This window comes from Bufo bufo, chromosome 8, assembly GCF_905171765.1.
Source record: "Bufo bufo chromosome 8, aBufBuf1.1, whole genome shotgun sequence".
Lineage (NCBI taxonomy): Eukaryota > Metazoa > Chordata > Amphibia > Anura > Bufonidae > Bufo > Bufo bufo.
The window spans coordinates 91605411-91616016 of record NC_053396.1 but is presented as its reverse complement, the minus strand read 5'-3'; positions in this window follow the sequence as shown (position 1 = coordinate 91616016).

The following is a 10606-nucleotide window of genomic DNA, read 5'->3' as shown; positions in this document are numbered from 1 at the left end:
CTGAACTTAGAGCGGCCTCATGTTGTAGGTGGGACAACAGACGTAGGCAGGGCCAGCAATGTCAGAGTGCAGAACGATATCCCGCCCCAGCAGAACCAAATGCCGTCAGGAGGACTCAGGCGGCCCTCCCAAAGCATCACCCCACCGGGAAATTTCCCTGTAGGGTCTATGACCGGTCCGCCCCTGCAAGCCGACTAAGCAGTCAATTACAGTCGTGGCCAAAAGTTTTGAGAATTACATAAATATTGGAAAAAGTTGCTGCTTAAGTTTTTATAATAGCAATTTGCATATACTACAGAATGTTATGAAGAGTGATCAGATGAATTGCATAGTCCTTCTTTGCCATGAAAATTAACTTAATCCCAAAAAAACCTTTCCACTGCATTTCATTGCTGTCATTAAAGGACCTGCTGAGATCATTTCAGTAATCGTCTTGTTAACTCAGGTGAGAATGTTGACGAGCACAAGGCTGGAGATCATTATGTCAGGCTGATTGGGTTAAAATGGCAGACTTGACATGTTAAAAGGAGGGTGATGCTTGAAATCATTGTTCTTCCATTGTTAACCATGGTGACCTGCAAAGAAACGCGTGCAGCCATCATTGCGTTGCATAAAAATTGCTTCACAGGCAAGGATATTGTGGCTACTAAGATTGCACCTCAATCAACAATTTATAGGATCTTCAAGGAAAGAGGTTCAATTCTTGTTAAGAAGGCTTCAGGGCGTCCAAGAAAGTCCAGCAAGCGCCAGGATCGTCTCCTAAAGAGGATTCAGCTGCGGGATCGGAGTGCCACCAGTGCAGAGCTTGCTCAGGAATGGCAGCAGGCAGGTGTGAGCGCATCTGCACGCACAGTGAGGCGAAGACTTTTGGAAGATGGCCTGGTGTTAAGAAGGGCAGCAAAGAAGCCACTTCTCTCCAAAAAAACATCAGGGACAGATTGATCTTCTGCAGAAAGTATGGTGAATGGACTGCTGAGGACTGGGGCAAAGTCATATTCTCCGATGAAGCCTCTTTCCGATTGTTTGGGGCATCTGGAAAAAGGCTTGTCCGGAGAAGAAAAGGTGAGTGCTACCATCAGTCCTGTGTCATGCCAACAGTAAAGCATCCTGAGACCATTCATGTGTGGGGTTGCTTCTCATCCAAGGGAGTGGGCTCACTCACAATTTTGCCCAAAAACACAGCCATGAATAAAGAATGGTACCAAAACACCCTCCAACAGCAACTTCTTCCAACACTCCAACAACAGTTTGGTGAAGAACAATGCATTTTCCAGCTCGATGGAGCACCGTGCCATAAGGCAAAAATGATAACTAAGTGGCTCGGGGACCAAAACGTTGACATTTTGGGTCCATGGCCTGGAAACTCCCCAGATCTTAATCCCATTGAGAACTTGTGGTCAATCCTCAAGAGGCGGGTGGACAAACAAAAACCCACTAATTCTGACAAACTCCAAGAAGGGATTATGAAAGAATGGGTTGCTATCAGTCAGGAATTGGCCCAGAAGTTGATTGAGAGCATGCCCAGTCGAATTGCAGAGGTCCTGAAAAAGAAGGGCCAACACTGCAAATACTTGCCCCCATTTTACCAACTGAAATGTTGGTAAGTATGTTTTAACTGTCTGCAATGCCGGATTACAATAAGGGTGTTCAGGTTGGCAGACCCTGGCCCAGCACAGACCCGAACGCCCACATACTGCAGCGGGGCACAGGAGCGCATAGTTCCCTGCCCCGCCGCCACTCACCGCCATAGGCTTCAGGCCTGAGTCCTATGCGGTAGTGAGATCTCGGCACAAGCAGGTGTGATGACGTCATTGCACGTCTGTGCTGGGACGCAGCACAGTGACGTGTGCGCGCCTAGACATAGGTGAGTATTTCGCTTTTAGTTAGTCTTTGTTTTTTTTATGTGCCAACTATATGGGGGGGGGGGGGGTTGACACACAGGACATATTAGTTAGAGACAGTACATCGGGGGGAAATTACTGTATTGGGGCAAATTATTATGGGAGGAATTACTATCTGGGGGCAAATTATGGGAGGGATTACTATCTGGGGGCAAATTATGGGAGGGAGTACTATGTGGGGGCAAATTATGGGAGGGATTACTATGTGGGGGCAAATTACTATGGGGGGAAGTGGGGGGATTACTATGTGGGGGCAAATTACTATAGGTCATTGGGGGGATTACTGTGGGGGGAAATTTCTATTTGGGGCAAATTATAGGAGTGATTACTATGTGGCGGCAAATTACTATAGGGGGCAGTGTGGGTGGAATTACTGTGTGGGGGCTAGTGTGGTGAAAATTAATATATGGGGGCGTTTCTATTGGGGAGGCACTGTAGGGGCAATTTTATTATTTTTGAGGACACTATACAGGGATTATTACCTGGAGCACGATATAGGCTGTTATTTTTACTGGGTGCACTCTAGGGGGCATTATAACTGCTGTAGACACTATAGGGACATTTGGGGTACTTTATCAAAGTGATGTAAAGTAGAACTGGCTTAGTTGCCCATAGCAATCAGATTCCACCTTTTATTTTTGACAGCTCTTTTGGAAATCGAGTTCAATGGGTGGAAATTACTATGTGGGGGAAATTACTGTGTGGGGGAAACTACTTGTCATGACCATGGTCATGGTCGTGACTCCTGATCCGCATGCAGTTGCCTGTGGTCTGGAGTTGTTGTCAATCACAGGTGAGGGCTGAAGTATTTTGCCTCACCTGTTGTTGCCGCTGGCAACATTGGGTTTGTGGCAGTGGAGGAGCTGGTTGCTAGGCTGCTCGCTGTCATTGCATGCGGTTGCACCTGGCAACCGGTCTATTAGGTGTGCCTTGTGTTTGTTTGTTGTGCACAAGGTTTTTGTATGTGTGCACGTCCCCTTTAAGTGGCTGTCTTCCCTTCCCTGGTGTGGGAGGGTTAATTCCCTTCCTAGTGTGTGCACTGGGTGTATCTGTGTGGGTGTGGCTACATGGGCTATTTAGCCTCAGTTGAGAGCAGATGTCTGAGGGGTACTTCAGCCATGGTTAGCTGGAGTCTTCCTCCTGGTTTATATTCCATCTGCCAGTGAGGGCCACCCTTGTGGTCATATGTTATGTTACACGGTGTTATGAAGGTGTGTGTTTGGTCTTTCTGTTATTGCAGCTTATGGTCCTGGGTTCCTGAGTGAGGTGTGCTGTGTCCGTTTGAGTTCTTGTGGACAGCAGCACTTGTACATGGGTTCCAGGCTCTGTGTCTGTGGCAGGTAGGTGTTGTCTTGTTGCATTTACCTGCCATTGCCATAAGCTGTCCATGTTCCCCTTTCTTTGTAGTTTGGCCAGTGAGACTCCTGTTCCTCCACATCTAGCAGGAACAGGACGTCTTACCCTGCTCCTTGTTCCAGGGTAATCCTGAGGGCTAGCAGGGATTATTAGGTTCCGGTGTATGAGCCCTCCCACCATCAGGGTTGGCTCATATGGTTAGGAGTCAGGGTCAGATTAGGGATGCGATAGGAGGTGACCTGCTCCCTAATTCTGTTGTCCTGGCCGAGCAGCCACTACATCTTCTGAAATCGCACGGCTGAGGGTTTCCCCCATCCTCAGCCTTGACACTACTGTGCTGGGGCAGTGTGGGGGACATTTCTATATGGGGCAGTGTGGGGGCAAATTACTATATGGGGGCAGTGTGGGGGCAAATTACTATATGGGGGCAGTGTGGGGGCAAATTACTATATGGGGAGGCACTGTAGGGACAATTCTATTATTTTTGAGGGCACTATACAGGGATTATTACCTGGAGCACAATATAGGGTGTTATTACTGGGGGCACTCTAGGGGACATTATAACTGCTGTGGACACTATAGGGACATTTGGGGTAATTTATCAAAGTGGTGTAAAGTAGAGCTGGCTTAGTAGCCCATAGCAGCCAATCAGATTCCACCTTTAATTTTTGACAGCTCTTTTGGAAATCCAGTTCAATGGGTGGAAATTACTATATGGGTGAAATTACTGTGTGGGGGGAATTACTATATGGGGGTAGTGTGGGGGAAATTACTGTATGGGGGGTGTTGCTATTGGGGAGGCACTGTAGGGACAATTCTATTATTTCTGGGGACACTATACAGGGATTATTACCTGGAGCACAGTATAGGGTGTTATTACTTGGGGGATTCTAGGGGACATTATAACTGCTGTGGACACTATAGGGACATCTGGGGTAATTTATCAAACTGGTGTAAAGTAGAACTAGCTTAGTTGCCGATAGTAGCCAATCAGATTCCACCTTTCATTTTTGACAGCTCTTTTGGAAATCCAGTTCAACTTAACACCAGTTTGATAAATGACCACAATAATGTCTATTAGGGTCACTATTTTTTCAGCAGAGCACAACGGGCACAGTATTGGGGGTGGCAGCAGGATGACAATGTGGGGACACCAAGATGGGGAGGTTGATGGAAAAATTGAGAAATCTAATAAACTCTGTAGAGACGAGAAGCGGCTGAAAGAATATGTCATGGCGGTCTGGAGGAGAAGAGGAAAGAGAAGGTCTACATGACAGGAGATGTCCCTGGATGTAAGAGGTATGTGGTCAAGTATTCTCCTTTAAGTCTATTTTATTATAATTATATCTCTGTACAGGGGCGTGCAATCACTCAAACTCATATGGATTAATTGCTTTTTTGCAGCAGCAGGGAGATTTATCACACTGGTGGACAGTAGAACTGGCTTAGGTGCCCGTAGCAACCAATCAGATTCCACCTTTCATTTTCCAAAGGAGCTGTGAAACTGGCAACTAAGCCAGTTCTACTGTACACCAGTTTTAATTAATTTCTACCAAGGTTTCTACCCTGCTCAATGCAAACTGAATATGGGCTGAATGATCATTACTACGATCTTCCATCCCCACACAGTTTGGCCTTATGCACACAACTGTTTTTCGGGTCCGCATCCGAGCCGCATTTTTTTTTTTAACAGCTCGGGTGCAGACCCATTCACTTAAATTGGGCCACAAAAGATTCAGACAGCAGTCCGTGTGCTGTCCGCATCCGTTGCTCCGTTCCAAGGCCCCGCAAAAAAATATAGCATGTCCTATTCTTGTCCGTTTTGCGGACAAGAATGATAGGGGCATGGCCTGAATGGGCTTTGCCCCCCATGGTGCCATTGAAACATGTATTTTTTGGTTCTGTGGTGTTTTCTACCCCCCCCCCCCCCTTTTTCTCCTGTTATTTCTCCTCAGATTAAGTGAGCCGGTGTTATGCTGAACAGCTTCAGGATTGGTCATTTGGATGGCTGGTCAGCGTTGCTATTGGATAAATCGGTTGCTGTCCAGTTGCTGGGCCTGTTTCTATTTTTAGCTAGTTTTCTGATTGGTTTTCGGAGATGTGTGGCGGGAGTATCCCCTATTTATTGAGGCGCCGTGTCAAGATCAAAGAAGAAGCTCGTCCCACCCGCCCTCCCTGCATTTTTGTCGCGGTCTTTGTTTTATTTTGGGGGGTTAGTCGCTCAGAATTCTGGGTGGACTTAAATTAATTCAGTAATGGACTTTATTTATTCAGAATGGTATTTATATCGGTATTTTAAAGTTGGTTGATTTATGTAACCCCCAAGATTTTAATAAAGACCGCGGCCTGAAGTTTGTGTCGATTTATTTTTTAGTTAATTATTGTTGAATATGGCACCATAGGCATGTCTACAATGGGCCGCCCGTTCCGTAAATTGCGGAAGGCACACGGGCAGCTTCTGTTTTTTGCGGATCCGCGGTTTGCGGTCGTGTGCATGAGGCCTTTATCTGTAAAAATGTGCTGCCAACAATCAATAGAAGGCCTGAGCACTTTTGGTAGATGTGAGATGCTGTGGATATCGGAGTGCCTGAAGTGTTATTTAACAGTTGTAGATATATTCCACGCAGGGGCGGATTAAGTGCACGATAGGCCCGGGGCTGTCTACCCAACTTGGGCCCCTCCCTCCATTTTAGTTTAAGTTTTAGTTTTTTTCTGTATGAAGAGGCTGCGGTTCTTTGTGAGTGCCACAGTCTCTTCCTAGGCCATAGGACATCACATTCATCGTCCACATGGCCTAGCTGCAGCTCTGTCCCATCTGGGTGATTGGGGCTGAGCTGCAAAACCAAGCACAGTGCTATCAAATGGACAGCGCTGTGCTTGGTAAGGAGCAGTCTCCTCAAACAGCTGACTGGCGGGGGTGCCAGGAATCATACCCCCACCATCCCATAACTCTGTCAGTACAGATGTCATAGATGTTACCTGCAGTCCTGTGTAACACCCCACATAACACAGTGAACTATTGTGTTATCTGGGCTGTTACATAGGACTGCAGGTTACAAATAAAAATTTTAGTTGCCAAATTTTAAATACATATGATTATAATAAAAAAGACTTGGAGGAGAAGATGAGACTCCGGTCACAGTAGTGAGCCAGCTCTACATATAGGGGAATACAGCACCACATACCTCTTACATCCAGTGACATCTCCTGTCATTTAGATCTTCTCTTTCCTCTTCTCCTTCGTTTGACCCAGACCGCCATGACATTCTTTCAGCCGCATCTCATCTCTACAGAGTTTGTTACCAAGACACGTTAGATTTCTCATAATTGGGGTCCTTTATCAAACTGGTGTAAAGTACAAAGGGCTTAGTTGCCCATAGCAACCAATCAGTTTCCACCTTTCATTTTCCAAAGGGGCTGTCAAAAATGAAAGATGGAATCTGTTGCTATGGGCTACTAAGCCAGTTCTACTTTACACCACTTTGATAAATTATCCCAAAGGTCCCTATAGTGTCTACAGTAGTTATAATGTCCCCTAGAGTGCCCCCAGTAATAATAACACCCTATATTGTGCTCCAGGTAATAATGCTTGTATAGTGTCCCCTAATAGCAACGCCCCCACACTGTCCCCATATAGTAATTTCCCCCACACTGCCCCAATATAGTAATTTCCCCCACACTGCCCCAATATAGTAATTTCCCCCACACTGCCCCAATATAGTAATTTCCCCCACACTGCCCCAATATAGTAATTTCCCCCACACTGCCCCAATATAGTAATTTCCCCCACACTGCCCCAATATAGTAATTTCCCCCACACTGCCCCAATATAGTAATTTCCCCCACACTGCCCCAATATAGTAATTTCCCCCACACTGCCCCAATATAGTAATTTCCCCCACACTGCTCCCATATAGTAATTTCCCCCACACTGCTCCCATATAGTAATTTCCCCCACACTGCCCCAATATAGTAATTTCCCCCACACTGCTCCCATATAGTAATTTCCCCCACACTGCTCCCATATAGTAATTTCCCCCACACTGCTCCCATATAGTAATTTCCCCCACACTGCTCCCATATAGTAATTTCCCCCACACTGCTCCCATATAGTAATTTCCCCCACACTGCTCCCATATAGTAATTTCCCCCACACTGCTCCCATATAGTAATTTCCCCCACACTGCTCCCATATAGTAATTTCCCCCACACTGCTCCCATATAGTAATTTCCCCCACACTGCTCCCATATAGTAATTTCCCCCACACTGCTCCCATATAGTAATTTCCCCCACACTGCTCCCATATAGTAATTTCCCCCACACTGCTCCCATATAGTAATTTCCCCCACACTGCTCCCATATAGTAATTTCCCCCACACTGCTCCCATATAGTAATTTCCCCCACACCCCTACACTGCCCTCTATGAAGTAATTTGCCCCCACCCTGCCCCCATATAGTAATTTCCTCCACACTGCCCCCATATAGTAATTTCCTCCACACTGCCCCCATATAGTAATTTCCTCCACACTGCCCCCATATAGTAATTTCCCCCCACACTGCTCCCATATAGTAATTTCCCCCACACTGCTCCCATATAGTAATTTCTCCCACACTGCTCCCATATAGTAATTTCCCCCACACTGCTCCCATATAGTAATTTCCTCCACACTGCCCCCATATAGTAATTTTCCCCCACACTGCCCCCATCAAATAATATGCCCCCACACTGCCCTCCCATCAAATAATTTGCCCCTACACTGCCCTCTATGAAGTAATTTGCCCCCACCCTGCCCTCTCTTGAAATAATTTGCCCCCAACCTGTCCCCGCTATGAAGTAATTTGTCCCATGTAATAGTCTGCCCCCAATGAAGTGATTTGCCCCATGTAATAATCTCCCCCCCATGAAATGATTTGCCCCCATGTCCTCCTCTGCCCCCCAAAGTTAGCACACACAGAAGAAAAAAAAACTTAAAAGCTAATACTTACCTGTGTCCGGGATGGTGAGGACGGCAGCAGGCGCCCAATCTTTATTGTCCTGCGTCCCGACGCAGGCGCACGATAATGTCATTCCGCACTCCTACACTGGGATTATACTACCACATAGGCCTGAAGCCTATGGCGGTGATCGGCGGCAGGGCAGGAAACTATGCGCTCCCGTGCCCTGTTGCAGTATGTTACGGACGTAGCGATACCTAATATGTGTTTTTTTTTTTTTTTTTTTTTTTTTTTTTTAATCCATCCACAAAAATGAGACTTAAGGCCAACGTTTCGGTCTCATCCCGAGACCTTGTTCACGGCCTGAAAATAAGACAATAATTGTAATACATATTTTATAATACATATTTTGTACATTTTATATACAAGGATATAAAGGGAAGTTGTATTGGAGTAAATTAGTATAGAGGTCCACATAACATATAGTGAAGCAAAATAATATATAGAGCAGATGTAATGAGTAATAATGCTTGAACAACATATACCAGAGGGGACCAGTAGAGCTAGAGGTCAATTGCAGAGTAACACAAAGGTCAGGAGATGTCTAGGTTATGGTAGGAACCTGTAAAGGAATGTATCTCTGTATTAGTATAGGTTAGTCTTAAGGGGGACACTATATCTATGTCTATATATATATATAAATATATATGGGTATATATAGATATATCCACACTCGCATGCAGTTCCCTCGTTGCAGCCACCGCACAGATAGGCCCGTAGAGTCCCTGATGTGCTGGCAAACCCTGATTGGCAGCCCCCATCTTCAGCCGCACCAGTAGTTCCCCCTTTCACCGCCCAGTCTGGAGTTCGGGTTGAGACAGCTCAGATCGGATCGGCACTGGGTTTTTTTGAGCTGTTCTTGACTGCGGAGCTCTTGGACTTAGTCATGGCAGAAACAAATCGGTATGCCACTTAATCTATAGCTGCCAACCCGGGAAGCTTTTATGCCCAGTCTTTCCGGTGGAAACCCGTCCAAGTTTCCGAATTTAAAACTTTTCTGGGCCTTCTCCTCAACATAGGCCTGACAAAAAAGCATGAATTGCGGTCATATTGGTCCACGAACCCAATTCATCACATGCCCAAGTTCTCTGCTGCCATGTCCAGGACACGATTTGAGACCATCCTGCGTTTCCTGCACTTTAGTGAGAACAGCACCTCTCGTCCCAGAGGCCACCCAGCTTTTGACCGGCTCCACAAAATTCGGCCCCTCATAGACCACTTTAACACCAAATTTGTAGATTTGTATACCCCTGAGCAAAACATCTGCATAGACGAGTCCCTGATACATTTTACCGGGCGCCTTGGCTTCAAACAATACATCCCAATCAAGCACGCCCGGTATGGGGTCAAATTGTATAAGCTCTGTGAAAGGGCCACAGGCTATACGCACAAATTTCGAGTCTATGAGGTTAAAGATCAGACCCTGGAGCCGGTCGGTTGCCCTGACTACCTGGGGAGCAGTGGGAAGATGCTGGTGTCACCCTTATTTGGCAAGGGGTACCATCTTTATGTGGACAATTTCTACACAAGTGTGCCCCTCTTCAGGCATTTGTTTCTAGAACAGATTGGCTGCTGTGGCACCGCGCGACCTAGTCGCCGGGGCTTCCCCCAACGGCTCGTTACCACCCGTCTTGCAAGGGGGGAGAGGGCCACCTTGTGTAACGAAGAACTGCTCGCGGTGAAATGGAGAGACAAGCGTGACGTTTACATGCTCTCCATTCACGCAGACACGACAATTGAAATTGAACGAGCAACTGGAGTCATTGAAAAGCCCCTCTGTGTCCACAACTATAATTCGCTCATGGGAGGAGTGGACTTCAATGACCAGATGTTGGCTCCTTATTTACTTTCCCGCAGGACCAGACGCTGGTATAAGAAGGTGTCTGTATACCTAATTCAATTGGCTATGTACAATAGTTTTGTTCTCTACAGTAAGGCTGGGAGAACAAGATCCTTCCTCAAATTTCAGAAAGAGATCATCGAGAACCTCCTGTATCCAGGAGGTCCCGTGGCCCCAACCACCAGTGTAGTGAGCCGTCTACACGAGCGACATTTCCCCAATGTCGTTGCTGGTACCTCAACCCAAGCTCTACCCCGAAAAAAATGTTGTGTCTGTAGCAGGAGTGGAATAAGGCGTGACACCCACTATTTCTGTCCTGACTGCCCTGACCACCCTGCTCTATGCTTAGGGGAGTGTTTCCGGAAGTACCACACACAAGTACACTTATTATAGGGATTGCATCTCACAGGACAGGCACACAGGGCTATTAGGGCCCTTACACTCACAGCTGCTGCAAACCTCTCCTTTCACCTGGGACAAAGTGCATAATGTACTTCGCCACATCTCTGGGT